The following is a 23374-nucleotide window of genomic DNA, read 5'->3' as shown; positions in this document are numbered from 1 at the left end:
AGCTGAGAAGTTATATGACAACAGAAGCATTACTGCGAGTGGAAAGCAACTGCCAACAAGATTAAAACTACAATGAGAAATTACAGATTATGTGCTGCATTGTAATGTTACAGCAATCATATAAGATGTGGTTGGTGAAACAGCAAATGAATGCCAAGAAATAACATGTTCTATATTAAATTCTTAGCCTGAATTAAAGACAAGACTGTTATAACTAACTTCAATTGTACAAGCAGGAGAATAGTCAATAACATTAAATCGGTGCGTTTATTGCTCAGTTTGAATGATCAGAAGATTTTATTATCTTTGACAGAAACACCCTTTGACTAACTTGCAAATGCAAATATTCACAGTCAGCTGCTTCATAGAAAACAGGAAAAAATGCTAAGCATGAATATTAGAACATCACTACTGACATCTAAAGCTTATCAAGATTGGAACACATTTCATTAAAGCTGTCAGGTTGCCAGAGAAAACTTAAATATAACCTTGAAACTTCATTGTCATAGATGATGCAGACCTAAAATGATTCATACTACTTGTGAAATTGATTAGTAATAATATTTTGATCAAAGCGCAAACAGATTTATTCATACAGGCATTTCAACTTTAATGGCTGCCATAATAGTAATCAAACTGTTATTTGGTAGGACAGAATTTGAATATTGCTGAAAAGAGACACATCTTGTGAATGCTTTTTCTTTGTACTTATCAGGACAATTTGCAAGAAAACCTGTTCAATGGAAAGCCAACATTTATACTGCAATGGAGGAGTATACTAATTGGTTGGCAAGTGAAACTAGATTGAGATGTCGCCATGGAGAATACACCTATCAATGCTGATAGGCAGCTACCTGCTAGGATTTGATTAAAATATAGAACAGGCAGGGTGTCTTTGATTTGTCAGAATGAACCAGCAAACAGCTGCCACATATTTTGTTATGTGAAAGCATGCAAGTGCATGCACATATTCTGACTTTATGCAAAGAACTGAACACCAAATATTAATATACGTAGCTTCCAGTCCACAGAAGGTGTTACCCAACGCAAAAAAACTGAAAATTCTAAGCTGGGTGTCAGCATAATTTTTCATACACTCAGTGAATGCTGTCCAACTGCACAATCGTATCTAAGGTTAGACATTGCTACAAGTTTTGCATGGGTTGGCTGGTTAGATATTTTTCGTATCCTGTTTGTTAAAAAACAGCTGTAGTGGTACAGTATTTTATATGAATTACTAGCCTTTCAGACATAAAACCTACATACCTGGCATCATATGGGCACCCCAAAATTGCTCGTTTGTGAAGTTAGCAGAAGATCTTAATGGCTTGGGAGAAACATCCTATTAATGGCAAAATCCATGTGCAATGCCATGCACAGTACATAGCTTTACCTGTTACTAAGACTTCTGAGATACCTTACTCAATCTAGGTTAGAAATCACAAGAACCAGGTTATAGGCCAATAATTTATTTGAAATCACAAGCTTTCAGAGCACGGTTCCTCTGCCATGTGGAGTGAAGAGAAGCACACAGGCACATATTTTATAAGCAGAAAGATCAAAAGATCATACAAATGGTGTGAGCGAAGTGTCGACAGACTGAATAATAACTCTGCAGGTGATCAAAAGTGTCAGTGAAAGTAAAAAGTGTCAACAGCTGAATAGCAAGTGAAGGATGATCTGTATCGGATTGAGGCTCTGAAAGCTTGTGTTTTTAAATAAACCTTTCGGACTATAACCTAGCATTATGTAATTTCTGACCTTGTCCAGCCAGTCCAATACCAGCATCTCCACATCATGATTAATTCAGACAGAGATAATTACAAAAAATTAAAAATAAAAGGTGGTGCTGGAAACAAATCAAATGGCTGGAATAACAGATAGTAGGAACTGCTGATGCTGGAGAACCTGAGATAACACGGTGTGAAGCTGGATGAACACAACAGGCCAAGCAGCAGAGGAGCAGGAAAGCTCGATGTTTTGGGTCGGAACCCTTTTTCAGAATAACACAACAGATATAAGAGTCACATGCCAAGAGTATAACCAGAATAACAAGTAATCCAAAACTGCAGAAACTAATTAAAAGGTACCAGGATCATAAAAGTTATCAAGGTGATGGTGTCAAATCAGGACAGTATTCGAAGAATTTACAAACACAGAACAGGGTGGTGGGGTTACATGTAGCACAATATGAATCCAAGATCACGATTGAGGCCGTCTTCATGGGTACAGAATTTGGCTATCAGTTTCTGCTCAGTGATTCTGCGTTGTGTACCTCAAAGGCTACCTCGAGGATACTTACATGAAGATTGGAGGCGCAATATCCTTGATCGCTGAAGCATTCCCCAACTGGGACGGAACAATCCTGTCTGGCGATAGTCGCACTCATTCACTGTTGTAGCGTCTGCATAGTCTCACCAATATACCATGCCTCGGTGCATCCTTGCCTGCAGTGTATGAGGTAGACAACACTGGCCGAGTCACGAGTACATGTAATGTACACAGTGGGTGGTTTTCCACATGTATGAAGACAGTATCTATGTTGATGATCTGGCATGACTTGAAGAGGCTGCCGTGGCAGAGTGTGTAGTGTTACGGTCAAAGATGTCCTAAAGGCTGGGTAGTTTGGTGATTGCTTGAAGGTGAGACGTAGAGATGATCTTGGCAAGATGTTCGTTGATATCGATGAGATGTTGAAGGCTGCAAAGAATGTGGTGCAGTTTCTCTGCTCGGGCAAAGTACTGGATGACGATGGGAACTCTATCAGTCATGCTCTTGTTTGTCTTCTGAGGAGGTCATTGCAGTTTTGTTGCTATGGCACTTTGGAACTGGCGATTGATGAGTTGAGCATTATAACCTGTTCTTATGAGGGTGTCTTTCAGCATCTTCAGGTGTTTGTCATGTTCCTCATGTCTGAGCAGGTCCTGTGTAAATGCAGGGCTTGGTCAAGGGAATGCTTTCTTTAACATATTTAAGGTGACAGCTCAAAGTGGAGAGGATGTCCAAGAAGATCACGCATCTCTTCACTCCATCCAACGAGGAAGCAAGCTTTCAAAAGCTTGTGATTTCAAATAAACCTGTTGGACTCTAACCTGGTGTTGTGTGACCGCTGACCTCATCCATCCCAGTCCAACACTAACACCTCCACAGCATGTTTACCTAATCTAGACATATTGGGCAATTTTCAGGACCAACAGGTCAAGACCTCGGGGCCTTTTGATAGTTTAGGTCATATGCAGTTAGAATTTATCTGATCAGAGTAGTCAGTATTAAAATTGCATGACAACAAATATTAGATTGTCTGTCAGGCTCACAGCACGGCATACTTGCTTGCTCATATATGCACAGGACCCCAATCTTTGCAGACCAAAGAACATATACGTGCACAGCACACTTTATATTTTAAAAAAAATTCTGGTTCATTTCTCAGTGCAATATCCTGATCAAAGTCAACCTGACTGGTTTAAAACTTAAACAAAGTCTGTCTGTTACATGTCAAATCAGTACCAAATCGGTGCAATCTCCATGACAATGCCCCACCAGTCACAGTCCAGTTGCCAACCAATCAGCACTTTCCTCTCATGCATACAACTGTTGGTTTTACCCTTTGAATTGGTAAATGGCTTTCATTCTAATCAGACTCACTGTGAAGTCATTATCATTAATATCCATTTGCAAATGTCTTGATTACTTATTTATTGATCTGTGCGTATTAATATGTTGCGTTCTTTATTGGATTGTGTCACAGACATACTTGGTCTCATGAATTAAAATCAATGTTGTATTATAGACATCCTGCTACAAATTTTCTTTTCTGCTCAAAGAATAAATAGGCCATACTCAACAAATATATATCTGCAGACCACCAAAAATAATTAAAAATAACACCAGTCTCTTCAGTGAGTATGCTTTTTCCAGGCAATTTAATGTAATGTAATCTTACACAGAGTTGGAAATTGTTGCTACGTAAGATCCTGCTTAGAACTTGTTTGTGACCTAAAAGTGAACCTGGTAAAGTTAGACAGTGTCAACACAATGAAATAAGTGTTGATATGTAATTAAGAAAGAATTATTCACAAGTTTAGTACAAGAGCACTTCTCAGCAAATGGAGCACTTTGAACTGCAGTCACTATTGTAATGTTTACCATCAGGATTTGCAATAGCCAACATTACAAAAGATTTGCAAGGTAAATGCCTCGCTGTCTTTAAAGTCAAGGCAGCGTTTGATAAGAATGTGGCTTTGTCAAACTCTAGCCAAACTGGAGTCAATCAAATTCAGGGGAGTTTTCTCCATTGGTTGGAATCCTATCCACAGACAATGCAAATGGTTCTGGTTGTTAGAGGTCAACGGTTTCAGTTCAAAGACATCACTACAGTAATTCCCAAGGCTAGCTCTATACTATCCCCCTCATCATAACATCTGAAATTGGGGCTATTTCCTGATAACTGCACACTATCCAGTGGCATTTGTGATTGTTCTCTTACCAAATAGATCAGAATCCATTTGCATTAAGAACTGACAACATTCATGCTTGCACTGTCAAGTGGCAAGGAGCATTCACACCAAATATACATAAGCATTGACTGTCATCTCTAAAAATTTGTCCATAGGATGCTGGTGTTTATTGCACCACCCAAATTGCTTACGAGGAGGTGATGGTGAGCCTTTACAATGAACCTCTGCAGTCAAGCGGTGAAGGTGCACCTACAGTACTTTTACAAAGGGAGTTTCAGGAATTTGACCCAGGAATAGCAATACAATTCTGAGTCAAGGTTGTGTGCAGATTGATGGGGAATTTACATCAGCACTACTCATCCATTTCCAGTCAAGACAGATTAACTATCACATCTTTACATTCAATGGTATTAACATCATTAAATCTCCCGGGATTTAGTGACCAAAAACTGAATGGGACCATCTATACAAATTCTGCAGCAAGAAAGCAAATCACAGGCCAAACATTTTGTGGTGAGTAACCCACTCCTGACTCCTGCAGCCTGTCCACGAACTATAAGGCATGTCAGGGCCAGTGAATACTCTCCACTTACCTAGACAGATGCAACACTTAAGACTGACACCATCCAAGGCAAAACAGCCCACTTGACAGGGACCTCATCCACCACCCTAAAAATTCACTCATCATCACCAATGCACAGTGCATACCCTGTGGTAGAATCTATTATTTCTTGTTTTACACAGTTTGTGCTATAAATCAGAACACTATGAACATAATATTATTCACAGCATACTCAGTACCAAGGAGTTGCTGTATTTTGTGCTGCCAGCCTAGCAATAAGGGAATGGCTTGTGGTGTTTTTAATGGGACACTCAAAACAGTTCAATGGTCACTCTGAGCACTTCAAAGATTACAGGCAGTTGAAGAAGGGGACAGACATAAGAAGACTCCATGAAGGAAATAACTTTAGCTGGGCATTTGAAAGGCAACTGAAATGAATCACGTCTGTGCAGTAGAGGGCTAGATTTTGAGGCAAGGTTCGAAAAAAGTCTCGAAGGAATGTACTGACAACAGTTCAGTGCAACAAACGGTGAGGTTGAAAGCTTAGAGCAGTAATTAGTTGGTACAACTGAGCCAGATTAGAGTTTAGTTAAAAATTGCAGGGGCAATTGCTTGGCTAGATGTTTGCTCTCAGACAAAATTCCTGCTTTATGTGTGGAAGTGCAGCTTCTAAGAAACCAGGGAAGCCAGGAAAGGGTAGTGAGCCATCAGAATTTGGACAGGAACAGGAGATTGGAAATGGGGGCGTATTTGCAAGGACAGAGGAATCATGGGAATATTGCTTTTAGTTTGGTGGGGGAGTAGTGGGGGATGCTTAAAACTTGTTCCAAGGATATTGGCTTATCAGCAAGGCTAGCACTTATTGCACATTCCTAAAAACTATGAGCAGGTGATGGTGAGCAAAACATGAATAGCTGAGGCATTCTCAACAAAAGTTCATTAATTGAGCTCAGAATATTATTATCCTGGTTGATGTTACTATTGGACAAGTCAGATCTGAGAATGAGACCCGATTGAAAAGACACTGTTTGGTTTCGTTAAATAACATGGTAGTTAGTTACTGAAACATGTTTACACAAACTGTAGATTTACTTCAAGAGAATAATTACACCATCTTTTAAAAGTTAAAGCAATCTACTAAAGTCAGAATAATCTTAAATCTCACGCACACACAGACACAGCAAAACACCATTTTGAGATGCAAATCCAAAGAAAATACACCTCACCACAACCATTAAGTTTCTGCTTAATGGACTCCTTACAGCTTTTTGCCATGAACAGGGGGGACAATTGCAAGTCCTTTTTAAGACCAACATGAGCTTTGCATAAATCAGCGATCCTAAATCTTCTAATTTTTAATAGCTACAGATTTATATTCAAATTCTCCATGTTTGGAAGTTTTACAAAAAACATCCTTCTGCTGAAGTGACTTGTTTCCTGATATACCTCTATGAATAAAACACGCATACAATTCAACAAGGCTTGAGTTTGTATGAGAAAACTTGCTCAATTCAAAATTCTTAACTGAAAACACAGCTAATAGCCTTAAATATTTACCTACGTACTGTAAACCCAACAGTATAAACATCTTATTAATAGTCACCTACTTTCTGACAAAGAATTGATCCAGTCACTGTTCTGAAAGAACTGATTGTGTGTTTCTTCCTTGGAAAACTCTTCACTAAAGTAACCAACACACATTTGCTGCTCTTTTAAAATCCAACTTATGTAAAATTATATTTATAGAAATTAAACTTTCATTACAAGAGTCACAATTGACAGTCAGTGACAACAAACACTAACACTTTTGCACTGTAATTGCTTTTCATCTTACTAAATCTATCTGCAGTCACTATCACAGTAATCACACCACTCATGTCCACTAAGTGGACCTGCATTCGCCTAGCTTCATTCCTACCCATCTCCTGCAAGGGTCAAATGTGTTCACCTCCCAGATCCAACAGAATTTACTTTTGGCTCTCAACGTATTTGCCATTTGCTGCTGTCATCAGCGATATCCAAAAACATTTTAGGCCCTATAACTTCACTTCACAATGATCATTCCTCTCCCAATATGAAAACTGTTATTAAAGGGCAAGGTGACAGCTGTCAATCTGCATGTAGCAAGATCCTACTAGCACAGTGATACTGATGCAAGTAACTAAATAATCTAACGTAATGATGTTGATTGAGGGACAGACTGTAATCAACAGTACTTCACTCTTAATACCTATTTTAAATGTAATCTCTGTAGCACAACAGGAGTTAGACTGCCTAGACGTACAGAAATGTAATTCAGTACTAAATCAAGTTGTGTGAGACCCAATTGCTACTATTGCATATCAACAAATTCCCAAACTTCTTTAGAAAATGCATAGTTGAAACTGCTACAATGACAGTGCTTCACTAACTGTGCCACAATTTCACCAAATGACTTTTTTCCTGTTTAAATGTCAGTTTTTTAACAGATGAATTGAAGATTTGGTTTCTCCTCCCTAATTTTAGCAATTAATACTGAAATCTTCACCAATGGTCACAGCTTATTCTGCATCAGGCTACGCTGTCCGAATTGTTCAGATCTTCTGATTGCACTAGGTTGAATATTTCAACTTTGCACATCCACTTCTCTGAATGTTAAGTACAGCTGCTTATGCTAAGTGTTGATATAATCCTTTAAAGTAATTCAGCTCAACTAAGTATTGTTCCGAGCAGTATCTTGTCAGCCCTAAATAACTCCGTGCAGGCTGAGAACTTAGCAAGTTAGAAATAAGTCAGTATGTGCGAAATGGCCATTAATTATTAAAAAACTTAAAACTCAGCTGAGCTACTGTTATTACAAGGCTAATTGTGGTGTTTGTGAAATTACTGGTAATACCATTGACCAATTTAGACAATCAATACACAGAGAGATAAGGGAAGATGCAAGATCAGAAGCATTACTTGTCTACTACTTATACATGTGTGTCACAAACAAGTTGATTTAATTTTCATGCAAAATTAGCAATTCTTTCCCATCCACATTCTGAGGGCAAACTTTTACAAAAGTCATTGTATATTAAATACATTCACTGCAATGAGCATCTGAAAGAAATGCTGTGACTAATAAATCAATGACAAATGTTATTTCCATTCAAGTGCCACAACATTAGCAACAATCTCATTTAGCACATTCTCTTCAATCTCATCCATTCTAATTTGTAACTGGGGTAACTGAGGTGGGAGGGCCAGCCTGAATTCAATATAGTTTTTGTCAAAGATGCCTTCCGCATTGTTTATTTTTAGGACAATTTAGGACATTTTCCAATTATATAATGCATTAGTCTGGATTTATATTAGCAAAAAACACATTAAAAGATTTTGAGAAATTTTGACCAAAGTGTATTTTTGTTTCAAATACACATGATCCAAATCTGCAAATTCTGAAGTTGATCTTCAGCATCATGGTAATAGCCGTGTTAGAAGAAAGCCAATCAGCATACAGAGAACTGACTAGCAGTCGGATCTCTTGTATTGCGGCCTTTATTATTCAAACCCATACCCGGAATGGATTTGAAAAATCACAAGGCAATGTCAGTAGCATCAATATATATTCAACAAATTCCTGGTGAATACCCCAAAACTTTAGAAAAATAAATGAATAGATTTTAACCAAGCCTGAAATTTGACATTTGTATCATACAAAATAGCAAAGTTTGAGCTTTAAAGTAACAGACTTTGGCAAGAAAATAAACACATCAACTAAACATTTTAAAGGCCATGTTAAAAGAAAGTCACTTTTACACATTAGTATAAGGTATTATTCTTATATTGGTGCTAAGGCATTATAGTCCAAATGGAAAATTGTGTGAACCTAGACTACAGAAGTAACATTAGTAACTCTTCTATTCAGTATGATAGTAACCAAAAAGTATTTGGAATTTTTTCAATTTTTAATACAAAGTATTTCTGGAATGTCTGTCCTCAATAATACTAAATCTTAGGTCGAGCTATATCATATGTAACAAGATCCAATTTTCATTATAGCACACATTTTGACAATGTAGGCCTAGAGCAAAAAAAATTAATATTATAACTGAGCAAAAAGTATTCCTCCATCTTAGAAACCAAAATGTTAAAACCAGTTGGTCATAACTCCAATACTAAATAATTATGGAGATTTATGTTTCTCACACTGTTGTTCAGGAAGAGTATTGTAAGCACAGCAAAGGTGTTCTCAATGACCAGGGTGTGGGGTGCGGGGTGTGTGCGTGTGTCCAGAACGAGGAGTCACCGTTAAGATACAACAGATGAAGAGAAATTTCTTCACCCAGTATTGTCAACCTGTAGAATTCTCTGCCGTTGAAAACAGTTGAAGTCAAAACAGAACGTTTTCAAGAATTAGTTACAGTTATTAGGACAAAAGGGATCAAAGGGTATCCGAAAAACACAAGCAAGAATAGGGAACTGAGTTGGGTGAGCAACATGATCATACTGAATGGCGGAGCAGGCCAAATGGCCCATTCCTGCTGTTGTCCATAATTTAACATTAATTCTCATGGGGTATCTTTACAGCTACAATTACAGTAACTTAGAATGATCTATGAGGAGTTTCAAATACAGTGAAATTAAACTGGATCATCCAGTTTAAGCATATAGACTGCAAATCAAAGTGCTACTTGGATTGAACTAAGTCCACTATAATGTGTGTTATAATAATTGCAAATTAACTAGGCATTCTAATGACAACTACAATTAGCATCCAATGGAGAAAATCAGACATGACAAAAGACAATGCAAAGAGAAATAAAATAGAAACTATTTATCTAACTAAGTATCAGAACAATTTGAGACAGCCAATAAGAAAAACTGTAGACTGCAAGATAAATTGTTCTCTCAAATAAATGAGTACGCACACTGGTTTGGCACTAAGAAAATATAGGCCCATTCATAACGGCAGCATCCAACCATATCCAATCTCTAATATATTCCAAGTGACTGCATTCTTAAATAATTAGTTAATGCTCCTTTATGATATTTCACACTTTTGCTTTCACAACAATCTATTCCAAAAGTTCATGACTCTCCATTAAAAATAGGGACACAATACTGAGAAGAAGTAAGCCAAATGGCCCTTAGGGCTGCTCCACTGTTCAGCATGATAATGGCTGATCTGGCTACAACCTGGACATAATTTTGATTTCCTTGTTCAGAAAAAACGAACTTTAACTCAGCCTTAATAAGGCTGATAAACTTAGCAGAGGGAAAATAATTCCAAACTTTCAGAGAAAACAAAATTCTCACCTCCAGCTAAAAAGGGAGATCTCATCATTAAATAACATCTCCTTGATATAATCTCCCACATGAAGCAAATATCTCCTGGATATCCACCCTATCCAGTCTCAAGATCTTATGTTTTAATAAGATCACCTCTCATTCCTCTGAATTCCAATGGGTATGCACCAAATCTGTTCTTCATATGATTAGCATCTCATCCCAGGAATAAGTCTAGAGTCTGGATCTACAGTATGTAATTTCTCCAAATGAGTCAATTTTCTTTGATTGGAGGACTACAGGCAACAGAAACAATATTTTGTTATATTATTTGTAATAGATACCTCGTATTATCTATCCCCTTGAGTACTTTGACAAGTTTCCCTCATTCTTTTCTTCAACAGAAACAATCACAAGCTCCTCACGATCTTTTTCAATACCCAGATGCCTTAAACTGGGTAGAGGTAAACTGGGCATATTTCTTGATTTGAGTACTGATGGCCGCAGAAAAAAATACCTTGTTACACAATTTACTATTGGGGGTCAGTTAGCTCAGTTGGCTGGATTGTCGGTTTGAAATGCAGACCGATGCCACAGCATTGGTTTCATTCCTATATCAGCCAAGGTTACCATGAATGTTTATCAACCTTTCGCCTTGCCTGAGGCACAGTGACCCTCAGGTTAAACCACCAGACGCTTCACTGCAGTGTTCAGTTTTAGTAAAGTTTCCACCATTACTCTCTGCAGTATAATGAACTGCAGCTCACCTGATGATTAGTTATGCCACGACTTCCCTGCCTAGTCTGAATAAATCATAGCATTTATGGTGAATAACTATCTGCCAAGAATGGGCTGACTTTCCATTCTCTTTGCGACCAGTCAGGGACTCCTGGTCATGATAACACTTACAGTCAAAACCATCTATTGATTTTTCTGGTTTAATACTACCTCAGAAATTCACCTCTTGTTCCATACCATACTATCTTGAGTAATTATTCATTTAACCTGGTGTCCAAAGCTCTCAAAAAGCTTTGAAGTCATTTTACCTCGTAAATTTGAACCTCTAATAATCAAATCAAATCCAGAAATCCAAAGAATGATACATGAATCGCAGTACATTAACATAAAGCAGGATTCAGAGATATGGAAATTTAGACATTTTACCCACTCAAATCAGGCTAACAATTCAAGGGGAAAGATCTGTTCATTGGACATTTTATGTCAGTTGCACCTATAACACTCAAGATTAATGCATGAATTCTTTTTAGTACAACAAAATCTTGGCCAGTTTCCTCCTATTTAGAAATATAAAATGGCAATAGAATTCAATGTATTACTAGTTTTAGGCATCTGTTTGCGCTTTTTACGATATGAACCTTGCACAATTGCAGAAACAATTTCTTAAGCTTCAGGTGAAATCTTATACGTACAAAAATATTGGTGAGTAAAATACACTGCTTTCCCATCGACACAAAATGAATGGTCATTGACTGGACATAGTAACACTTTTAACCGAGATGTTTGTGGATATCTTGAATTCACTACTTGAAAAGGATGGTGCAAGTCGGAACCCTCAAAGCATTTAAATGAAAACCTAAAATGCCGTAGCACATAGGCTATGAACCATGTTCTGAAAAGTGGCATTAGAATTGATGGGTATTTGATGACCATTGAGGACATGATAGGCCTCTTTTTGTGCTGTAAAACCTCTATGATTCTAGTATCCATGGACAAAATTTGAATTGCAGCATTTTAAAGTTTTATTTTTATAAATAGAAGGAATTTAGCTATCATCCAAAACCCTCAAAAGTGAATCTCCAGCAGATTACAATCATCTAACACAAGATGAAGTGCCAACTGCACTCTGGTATGTTACAACTTAAACTGTGTTCATTTCTATGTAGATTTTCAAGTCTGTTTTGTCAATTTTTGTGCTGTGACCACTACTGCAAACTTAATGTCCCTGGCATTCACAGAGGAGATTCTACAACATGACTACTGCACATCCCAAGGAAAAACAGTCATTATTACTTATGAGGAAGCTCAAGACATGTTAAATATTAGATAAAGCAGTTACCTCATACTAGGCTCAAATAATCTCAAACCACAGGATTGAAACAGGATGTTCACAATCATCATTTGAACCATAAAATGTTACCCTCATCCATCATTTTTAATTAATACATAGATACTTCAGAGCTTGTGGGATTTCTTTACGAAATATACAGCTGGACAGTTCATCAAGCATCAATCTATCATCCTGTGAACCACGCAGCTGATGAATGGCACTCACATTAAAAAAATAAATATCATGCAACTGTTAAGATTTTCAGGGGTTAACGAACAATTATCAGGAAATAATGTCAAGTTATGGCATATAAAAAGTGGCTGCAAAATAATTTAAGGACTGAAATCATTTTCAAACGTAAAACCTCACCAGCTCAAATTCACCAGCTATATCATTGCAAGCTTCTAATTTTCTTAATGAGAGACTAGGACTAGTGAGAGTTATGAAAAATATCTTCACTCCCCAACAGATGCTAGAAAACGTGACACACCCAATGGAATATATTTAAATGCAAAAGCAAAAGGAGGAAACAGCAATAATCGAATGGACTCATTAAATTATAACAGTACAGTATGCAGCAAAAACCGAAACACAAAATCAAGATTTCACCAGATGACTGCGAAGTCAGACACTCAACTGTACTTATGCTGGAAATTTACCTTGTGAAATTAAACCTATCACCACACCACCACAGTATTAATTTTACTGAAATAATAAACAGTTACAAACAAAATTCAGGCTTTTGGAAATGGGGATGGGGAAAGAGATGAACTCAGTATTTTAAAATGGCAAGTGATTTCATCTTAACCTAAATAATATGCAAATTGTAATGCCACGCTGGGAGGTTGGGGAATTTATTTTCAGGTGACTAGAAGGCTGAACGCAGGCACTAACAACTGAAAATTCATTAGATGACTCCAACAACGTTTTCCTTTCCTCTGGGGAAATACCTAGCCCCGAGTTTGGTGATTCCAGACAGTGAGAGGTGATAAAGAATTCAGCATGAAGAATGAAAAAACAGAGAAATGTTTTCAAACGAAGCATATGCTAGCTCAATTTCAAGACAAATTCCAGTTGTGATCTAATTCACTGTTCCGGACATGAGCTATATAAAGTCTAATACATTGTACAGAAATATATAGCAAAATTAAAAAAAACAAATTAACTTTACATGGCTGATTTTTAGTCAAAAATAAAACCACTTTTGTAATAAAAGTTGTAATGTTTCATGCTTGCACAGCTGGGATGATCCAATTTTGATATTGTCCCAGGTACATATTTTAAATAAATCCTGGAAATCTTACTGTGGTTTCTGTTTCGAAAGAAATACATTTAAACAACTGGCTAGTGGTGAATGCTAGGGAATGATTAACTGCAGTGAAACTGCACTTCAAGTAACTAGGAATAAGAATGTTTTACTATTCTTTCGGTGATGTAAAAGTTGCTGATAAAGCTAACATTTGTTGTCCATTTCAAACTGTCCTCAAGATGGACATGCCACCTGCTAGAATCTCGACAGTCCAACTGGAGTACTTTCACTTTGGCCATCAAGGGAGTTTCAAGATTATGACCCAGTAACAATGAAATGTTGACATGTTTCCAAATCAAGATAGCGGAAGACTTCGAGAACATGAGGGTGTTGGTGATGCCTTCTTGCTGATGCAGTACATATGGTTGGAAAGTTCTGTTGAAGGAGCCAGGTGAGTTGTTGCATGAACCTTAATGATAGTACACATTACTGCTACTGTGCGTAAGTGAATGAGATAGAGATATTTCGGCTATAAACAGTGTAAACAAAGCATGCTGCTTTGTCTTGAATAGTGTTGGGCCTAAGTGCTGTTGGGAATGCTCTCATCCAGGAAAACAAACAGTGTTGAAGATTGAGAGCAGACTGATCAGTCAACATTTAATCTGTCTTGCACTTCGTGGACTAGGTTCACTTTGCCATTGTCAGTGATGTAACTGCACTGGAACAGCTTGACCAGGGGCACACCCACTTCTGAAGCATGGTTTTAGGACTACAGCTGGAATGTTAACACAAGACATCATTGAAACCATGTCCAGTGCATTTAGCTATTTCTTGATATTATGTGGAGTGAATCGAATTGGCTGAGACTGAGAAACAGGACACCTTTCAGATGATCATCCATTCAAAACTTCTGGCTGAAAGTTAATGCAATTATGGCCTTGACTCTAATGTGCTATATTCCATTATCCCCAGAGAATCTAATAGAATGGAGTGAGGAGATACTACAGGGTGGGGAAGGTTGGTATGGCATGTTCAGGTTAAAAAAAAAAGTTGGGTGTACAAATAAACTGTAACAACGGGTCTACCATGACAGTCCTATGGCCAAGGTGGCTAAGAGGTTTTCTTTGTAAATAGAGGCTATTCTTTATAAAGAGAAATATAGAATATTAAAGCATATAATTTTTGTTGACCGTACATAGACATTCTAACCCAACTATGATAATGGTTTCTAATTTGGGTATCAGAAGGATCAGAAGACATATAAAGGTTCCGAACAAATTTACGGTAATGGCTCCAGGGATGAAGGACTACAGAGAAGTTAAAGTTGTTCTCCTTAGGGGATTTGATGGAGATGTATAAAATTAAAGGGTTCAGATGGAATAAATGAAAACATTTTCCAACAGCTGAAGGGGTGATAATCAGATATCTTCAACTTACCTTCATAAAATTAACTGACAAAAGAACCAGACAAGATAAACGTTTACATAAAGATGTTGGGATTAGGAAGATGCTTCCTCCCTGTATCCTGGAAGATACAGATTCGAATTAGGTTGTGAAAGAAAACTGAATAAATACTTAAGAGAAACAAAATGGGAAAGATGGTTAAGGTGGGAAGATGCAGGAGTGAAATGGTGTCTCTTTGAAAGAACTGGAGAAGACTCAATGGATTGAGAAGCCTCTTCTGCTTTTTGTGCACTATGGTTATTACTGGCTGGCCAATATTTTTAAACCTTCCTTAACTGACCTTGAAAAAGGTGGTGGTGAGCTGCTTTCTTCAACTACCATAGTCCGTGTGATGTCAGTAGACACACAATGGCCTTAGAGAAGGAATGCCAGGATTTAGACCCAGCACTAGGTGAAGGAATGGTGATATATTTCTCAGCCAGAATGGTGGGTGGTTTAGAGGGAAACTTGCAGGTGGTGGTGTTTCCGTATATCTGCTGCCCTTGTCCTTCCGTATGGAAGCGGTTGTGGGTTGAGAAGATGCTGTCTCAGGATATTTGGTGAATTTCTGCAGAACATTTTGTCATCCAGTCTTCTGAACAGTTAGTAAACTATGATCACCTGATAGTCACAGGAAGAGTCAGGGTTATCAGTGGTAATTGTTTATAAATTGATTTGCTGGCCTGAAAGTAAACTTTAATTCAGTCACAAGGCATTGTAAATATGTATGAACAATCAAATGTTGCTTCATGTGTAGTTTTGGAGGCTGGGACTGAATGTATTTGTATGTGAGCTTGTTAGGTTCTTTTTGATCAGAATACATAAAATTGAAAAAACTGGTTGTTGGAGTATTTGAGGAATTTTTTTTCTTTTATTCAGCTGAGTGTTTGATTTCTTTATTTTTAATGCTTATAAGTTTACATTTTTTCTCTTTCTGCATGCTCTGTATTAAATCTATGGGTGAGGAAAGGTAGTTTATCTTTATATACAAGGTGCTATTGAGAACTACTACTTTTTAGTCTTCATGTCACTGAGGGCATTCAAGAAACATGGAGTGATGACTAGTAGATTTGTAGAAGTGATTACACAGCAGGATCAGTCAGACAGATGGTTGACTGTCAGTAAGAGGTAGTTCAGAAGTCTACTGCAGCGATTCCTCTCTCAAACAGACATTCCGTTTTGGGCACTGTTGAAAGAGAGTCTCTCAGAGGAAAATGGAAGTGATTGTCAGATCTCAGACACTAAGAACGAACGTTATGTTAAATGGAGTTTGACAAGATTTAAAAGAATAATTGTTATAGGGAACTCTCCCATTGGGGCACAGACAGGAGATTCTGCAGCAGTGAGCATGAATCTTGAATGGTATGTTGTTTTCCGGTGCCAGGGTTATAACATGAAGCGTATTGTCAAAGGAGAGAAGAGAAACTAGAAGGTATTGTACACGTTGGTAGTACTGAGAGAAAGGGTGAAGGTTTTGCAGCGTGAATATATGAGGTTAGGTAGAAGGTTAAAAAACAGAATATCAAAAGCAGTGATCTCTGCTTTACTTCTGCTGCCAGGTTCTAATAAGGGAAATACAGAAGAGATAAATCAATGGCTTAAGAGGCGCTGCAAATGTGCAGGAATTCAGTTTCTTGGATCAATGGAATCTCTCCTGGGCCAAAAAAAGACCTGGAAGGGGGTGCCTATCCTGGCATGGAGATTTGCCAGTTCTACATCAGGAGCCAGTAAACTTTTAGAAAGATAGGGTGGGGGCTTCCTAAGTAACAGTGAAAATAGAAAGAGGAGAATGATCCCAAACCAGGAAAGAGCAAGTTAATTAGAAAAGTCAGACGAATGAAGTAACTCCGAAGAATTAAACCACAATTATTTCAATGCAAGTGGTCTCACAGGTGAGGCTCATGAACTCAGGGCATTTCTGGGAACATGAGACTGGGACGTTGTAGCTAGTACAGAAATTTGATAAGGCACCCCACGGTAGGCTTATTCAGAAAGTAAGGAGGCATGAGATTCAGGGAAATTTAGCTGTCTGGATTGGCAATAGAAAACAGAAGGTAGTAACCTGTTCTGGGACCTCTGCTCTGTGATCTTTATAGTTGACTTGGATGAGGAATTGGAAGGGTGGGTTAGCAAGCTTGCTGAAGACACGAAGGTCGGTGGACTTGTGGATACTGAGGAGGGCTATTGTAGGTTGCAACAGGACACCAAAAGGATATAGAGCTGGGCAAAGAAATAGTAGATAGAACTCAACCTGGAAACGTGTGAAGTGATTCATTTTGAAAGGTCAACTTTGAATGCAGAAGACAGGGTTAATGGCAAGATTCTTGGCAGTGTGGAGGAACAGAGGGATCTTGGGGTCCCTGTCCACAAATCCCTCAAAAGGTGCCACCCAAGTTGATAGGGTTGTTAAGGCAGTGCATGGTGTGTTGGCTTTCATTGGCAGGAGATTGGGTTTAAGAGCCACAAGGTTAAGCTGCAGATGTATAAAACCTTGGTTAGACTACACTTGGAATATCGTGTTCAACTCTGGTCACCTCATTATAGGCAAGATGTGGAAGCTTTACAGGGTGCAGAGGATTAAACCAGGATGCTGCCTGGACTGAAGGGCAGGTCTTATGAGGAAAAGTTGAAGGAGCTACAGTGTTTCTTACTGGAGCAAAGAGGGGTGCCAGGTGACTTGTTAAAAGTATGCAAGATGATGAGGGGCATAGACAGAGTGGATAGCCTGAGGATTTTTCCCAGGGTGGAAATGACTATTACGAGGGGGCATAATGATGACTGGAGGAAGACATCTGAGATGTCAGAGAGTGGTGGTTGTGTGGAATACACTGCCATTGGTGGTAGCAGAGTCAGGTACTTGAAGGACATTTAAGTGACCCTTGGATAGGCACATGGATTATAGTAAAATGAAGGGTATGCAGGCTAGTTTTGATCTTAGAGTAGGTGAATAGGTGGCACAACATCGCGGGTCAAAAGAACAATACTATGTTCTAAACTTGGTTGAGGGAAGGCCAGAACTGGTAGCTCAATATTCTGGTTTTTAGATGTTATAGGAAGGATAGAAAGACATGCCAAATGTGGGGGGAGAGAATGGCATTTTTGATTAAGGAAAACATTACCACTGTAATGACAGAATATTTCTTTGGGATAATTTAGTGAAAATATATGGGTTGAAATTAGAAATAAAGAAAGGGTGACCACCTTCATGATTGTACCATAGGCTCCACCCCCAAAAGTCAGTGGGACATTGAGAAGCAAGTATATGGACAGACCTCAAATGCTTGTAAGAATAATTAGGTTGTAATAGTAGGCAAGTTTAATTTTCCAAACGTGGACTGGACAGCCAGTGTTAAAGGTATGGATTGTGAAGAATTTGCTCAATGTGTTCAACTAAATGTTCTATCAATGTGTAAGTGTGCATAATAGAGAAAGAGCAAAACTTGATATTCTCAAGAAAAAAATACAAGAGAAATGACTGAAATGTTTGTAGGGACATTTTGGGACTAGTGGTTGTAATATTATTAGTTTTAAATAGTTACAAGGAAGGATAAGTCTTCCATAAAAGTTAAAATTCTTAATTAGAATAAGGCAAATTTTGAGGGTAGGAGAGGAGAACTTTCAAAAGTTGATTGGAGTAGACTGCTTATAGGTAAAGGGACATCTAACAGGTGGGAGGCCTTCAAAAGTGTGATAAAGAGTGTTCAGAGGCATTATGTTCCTGCTGGAGTGAAAGGCAAGGCTAATAAGATTAGGGAACAATACATGAATAAAGAGATCGAGATTCTAGTTAAGTAAGTTTGCAGATGATACCAACATTGGCAGTATTGTGGACGTTGAAGGTAGTTATCCAAGATTACAAAGAGATCTTGATCAATTGGATCAATAGGCTGAGGAGTGGCAGAGGGAATTTACTTTGGATAAATATAAAGGTATTGCATTTTGGTAATACAAACAAGGACAGAACTTACACAATTAATGGCAGGGCCCTGGGTGGTGTTGAAGAACAGACAGACTCAGGGGTTCAGGTACATAACTTGTTGAAATTTGCTTCACAGGCAGACAGGGTGGTTAAGAAGGCATTTAACATGAGTCTTCATTGCTCAGGTCTTCTAGTACAAGAGTTACAGCATCATACTGAGCAGGTACAGAGTGCTGGTGAGGCTCTTCTGGAGTACTGTACAGTTCTGATCACCTTGTCAAAGCAGTATATTATTAAACTGGAGAGGGTTCTGAAAGGATCCGCCAGGTTGCCGGGAATGGAAGCTTTGAGGTATAAAAAGACTGGAAAGATTGGGACTCCTTTCATGGAGGACTGGAGGTTCAGGGTGACATTATTGGGGTTTATAAAATCATTATGGGCACAGATAAGGTGAATGACAAGAATCCTTTCCCTAGTGTGGGGGAATTCAAAGCTAAGAGGCACATTTTTAAGGTGAGAGGAGGAAAATTTAAAAAGGACATGAAGGGCAATTTTTTTTTAAAAAGCAGAGTGGTTCGTTTGTGTAATGAACTACCAGAGAAAGTGGCGAATGCAGGCACAGTTACAACATTTAAAAAGACATCTGGATAAGTTCATGAATAGAAAATGTTCTGAGGGACATGGACTAAGACCAAGCAGGTTGACTGGTGTAGTCTGGGAATATCAGTCAGCATGGACTAGTTAGAATGAAGGGTCAGTTTCCATGCTGTATGACTGTGTCTTCTCAATGGTGTACAGTCATTAAGGAATCTGGAGGCCAGCCACCCCAAAACTCCTCGCCTACAACCTGCTGCCTCGACACAATCTTATCTACAAGTTTGTTCTAGTTAAGCTTCTGGTCATTAACAACCCTCATCTCAAAGTTACTTCTAGGCAGCATAGATGCACAGCCTTCAGGAGTGTCATGCAGGAAGCAAATTCCCCAGAGGAAAAATAATTTCTATTAAAAGTTATGTGTCTTGCTGCTAAAAGCCCATGCAGTGCAAAGGTTAACCACCTGCAGCAAAATGCGGTTCAAAGGAACACGTGCCCGCGATGGCATGAACATCGATGTTGCCACTGAATGTGATGCTGAAATTGTTAGGTTGTTTCTGGTTGTCTCAACCTTTCAAGAAACAAATTGTTATTTGACACCCATCAGCCCAAGCCTGATTGTGGTCCAGGTCTACCTGCACATGGACAAAGAGTCTTTCATAATGTAAAGAGTTTTGAGTAATACAATACTGCATTCATCAGTGAATATGTCCACTTTTGATCTTGTGATAGAGAGGTTCCTGATGCAGCAACAGAAAGCGATTAAGCCTAGACACTCTCCTGAGCGACTTGCTCTCAAGACACACTTATCGTGCTTCCACCTCTAAACCAGGGAGGCCTGGCTTCAAGCACCACCTGCTTTAGGGGTGTATCATAATATCTCTGAACAGGTTGATTAAAAGTCTTGCTCTAGGAACGTCTGCAAAGAGCTGAGACTATGCTGATCATCCTCCAAGAATGACAAACATCTTTTGTGCTCAGTATGATTCCAGTCATTGGAGATTTTCTTCCCTTGGATCGCCTGGACTTCAATTTTACTAGAGTTTCCCGATGCCACATTTGGACAAATTCTGCCATGACTGCAGGGCCAGTTACTCTCATTTCACTTTCTGGAATTCAGTACATTTCCATGTTTGGGAAAAGCCCGCAATGAGATCTGCAGTCCAGTGCTCATGGTGGAAACTAAACAGAACATCAGTGAACAGACTATTGGTGAATAAGTGCTGAAGATTGAGAGTAGACTAATCAGTTGTCAATTAGATAGATTTAATTTGCTTTGCATTTCACAGACAATTCATCCCTAGGCAATTGTTCACTTTGCCAGTGAAGTAACTGAATTGGAACAGCTTGACTAGGGGCACATCTGGTTCTGCATCATGCTTTTAGGACTACAACTGGAATGTTGTCACACTGTCAATGCCACGTGCAGTGCATTTAGCCATTTCTTGTCATCACGTTGAGTGAATCGAATTGGCCAAAAACTGGCATCTGAGAAAGTGGACACCTCTCAGATGGTCATCCATTTCTGGCTGAGAATGGTTGCAATTATTTCAGCCTTAGCGTTTGTTCTAATATGCTATATTCCACTAACCTTGAAGATGGAGCTATTTTTACAGCCTCCTCTACCAGTTAGTCGTTTGATTGTCGAGTGCATTTCAGAACTGGAGGTCAAAGGACGATGAGTTTTGACTTGATCCAGTGGTTGCGGGATTGCTTAGGTGACTACAGCATGCAAACAAACCAAAAGAACTGTGGATGCTGTAAGTCAGGAACAAAACAAGAAGTTGCTGGAAAAGCTCAGCAGGTCTGGCAGCATCCGTGAAGGAGAAAACAGAGCTAATGTTTCAGGTCCAGTGACGCTTCCTCAGAGTTCTGACCGGGCCTGAAACATTAACTCTGTTTTCTCCATCACAGATGCTGCCAAACTGATCTCCGTTGTCACTTTGCTGGGATCATGATGAGGGGGGACGGACAGAGGGGCATGAGAGACTGGGTGAAAAGTTTGGTCAAAGAACTTGCCTGCTCTATTGCAAGATGGATAATTTTTTTATATTTTAGCAGAAGAATGGAATATTTAATTGCATTAAGGGTCATGAGTTTTAGCTCCTTTGAAATCACTCCACAACTTCAGCGTTACCACTGAGTGAAGTTCAGGCAATACAAAATTCAGAAACCCAAAAATCAGTAATTAACCAAACCATATTAGAATCATCGAATACAGAAGGCAGAAGTGTTTGTGCCAACACTTACTGAGAAAGTAATAAAAGTCATTTCTTTCCTGTTTTTTCCAGATGGACTCAGAGTCCATGTCTCTTCTCCAAGTCCATTCCACTGAGGGGCATCATCTAGTCTACGTCTCACTCCCCAGTTTCAGCGAGAGGCATCTCCCGCTCTGTCCCCCAGAGAAGCAGTATCCTCCGGTTTGTCTCCCGTCCCAGAGGAGCATCCTCCGGTCGGCCCCCGCCAGCTCCCCCTGTGGGAAAACTCCCAGTCCTTTCTCCCCTCATCAGATACCGCCGTTCCCGATAATCTACCTTTCGGCCGCATGTTGAGGTCGTTAAACTTGCCCCCCGCCCCATCTCACACGAATGTTTTGCAGGACCGTAGACGAGCCCCAGGTGGTTTGACGGGGCGGATGCCCAAGGCCGACTCCCACGCTTGGGGTGTGTGTTCCTCAGGCCTAGATACGGGGAAGCTGGCGGATTGCTGTGCCCACTGCATCCCCAGCCGCCTTTGGGCCGGACACCGGGCGGGGAAGGACGGCCACCTAACCGTTTCTGCCGCCCGCGCGCGGCGTCTAGGCCGCGGGATCACAGCCTCATCGCTAGGCCGCAATGCCGCCTGCCTGCTGCATCTTCTTCCCGCCGCCCCCCCCCCCGTAACAGTCCCAATTCCGGGTGGAAGACTCCGTGAAATGGCGCTGCGACTCCCGGACCTGGCAATCAGGGAAACGCGAAAAAGAAAAGGCTGCAGCGCTGTAACCGTACACACTAACCTGGGCCAGCCCTCCTCTGGAAACAGTCTCGCTCCCCAGCAGCAACCACAAAACGGCCCGATTGTGTAGTCGGGAGGAGGTGGGGAAGGAGAGAGGGGGGATATCGACATCGAGAAGGAAACAAATCGGAGAGACTGGGGTGTGGGGGGAGGGGACGGAATCACTCCCGTAAAAACACGGACCCCTTCGGCCGCCGTAGGCCGCAGCACGCAGGCGCAGGACGCGTGTCCGGGCCTGGGCGGACCTGCCTCCTGACACGTGAGCAGCCTCAGTGGGTGGGGCGATGTGTTTGAAGTCTCGGTGATCGCCCTGTTCCAGGCAACGGCCACCAACGGCTTGTCGCCCCCTGCCCCTTTTAAAGTGTGAACGGGAGTGGGACTGCAGCCGATCGACTGCTCTGTAGATCTTGATTCAAGGCTATATCTTGGTAACCGGCCTCAATAATGTGTTATTTTAAACTGTTTTTTTTCGGCCGGCTGTGGGCTTTGCTGCCCGCTCCAACGTTAATTTTCCTCATTTGTGGCCAGCCTTGAGAAGGCGATGGAAGTGATTTATCGGCTTCCCTAGCGATAACCGCAGTTTAGGATGGGAGCGTCTAAAGGTGAAGTTAAGGGTGGTGGGGGTGGCTGTGAGAATAAGGGCAAGGTGATAAATGTGGGTGACTTTTTATCTCCGTACAAATTCCGCAAATTAGGTTAGTAAAAGGTCGCCAGGGCGACGAGTAATTTGGGTAACATTTGAGTAACATCTCGAGATGTTATGCTCTTGAACCAAACTCGCAAATAAATTGCTGGGGAAGCTCAGGAGGACAGGCAGCGACGTGCAGAGAAAACCGGA

The 23374-nt window shown here is 39.9% G+C and overlaps 1 protein-coding gene across 1 annotated transcript in view; it reads right to left on the bottom strand.

Annotated features, from left to right (window-relative positions):
* The window catches only part of LOC125456988 (vang-like protein 1), a 58267-nt gene extending 35514 nt beyond the window's left edge, over positions 1-22753 (bottom strand). Inside the window, exon 1 of the mRNA XM_048540658.2 lies at positions 22538-22753. The gene's annotated coding sequence lies outside the window, so the exon portion shown is untranslated. The remainder of the gene's footprint in view (positions 1-22537) is intronic.
* Between the last annotated feature and the right edge of the window lie 621 nt (positions 22754-23374).

This window comes from Stegostoma tigrinum, chromosome 12 (genome assembly GCF_030684315.1).
Source record: "Stegostoma tigrinum isolate sSteTig4 chromosome 12, sSteTig4.hap1, whole genome shotgun sequence".
Classification (NCBI taxonomy): Eukaryota; Metazoa; Chordata; class Chondrichthyes; order Orectolobiformes; family Stegostomatidae; genus Stegostoma; species Stegostoma tigrinum.
The sequence above is the reverse complement of the archived record's forward strand: the minus strand, read 5'-3'. Positions and strand labels throughout refer to the sequence as shown.